We start from the raw sequence: 267 nt of genomic DNA on the forward strand, positions 1-267 counted from the left end.
GTGTCTCTTTCCCTTGGGCTGGGGGGGGGAGAATATGAGAGTGTGTGTGTGAGAGAGAGAATGAATACTTACTGCATCTGGTCTTTCCAGCCTAGACAGCAGATGGAGTGAAGTCAGGTGGAGTTGAAATGTGGAACAGATCTAGAAAGGTGTGAGTTGCAGGGTAGTTGGTTAAAACAAAAGAAGAACTTATTTCATCATGGAGCAATCCTAACTCATGTTGGAACAGGTAGGCTGATAGACCTGCCCTGTATCCAGCATGAGGTA

The sequence above is a fragment of the Tiliqua scincoides genome, chromosome 4 (genome assembly GCF_035046505.1).
Source record: "Tiliqua scincoides isolate rTilSci1 chromosome 4, rTilSci1.hap2, whole genome shotgun sequence".
Taxonomy (NCBI): domain Eukaryota; kingdom Metazoa; phylum Chordata; class Lepidosauria; order Squamata; family Scincidae; genus Tiliqua; species Tiliqua scincoides.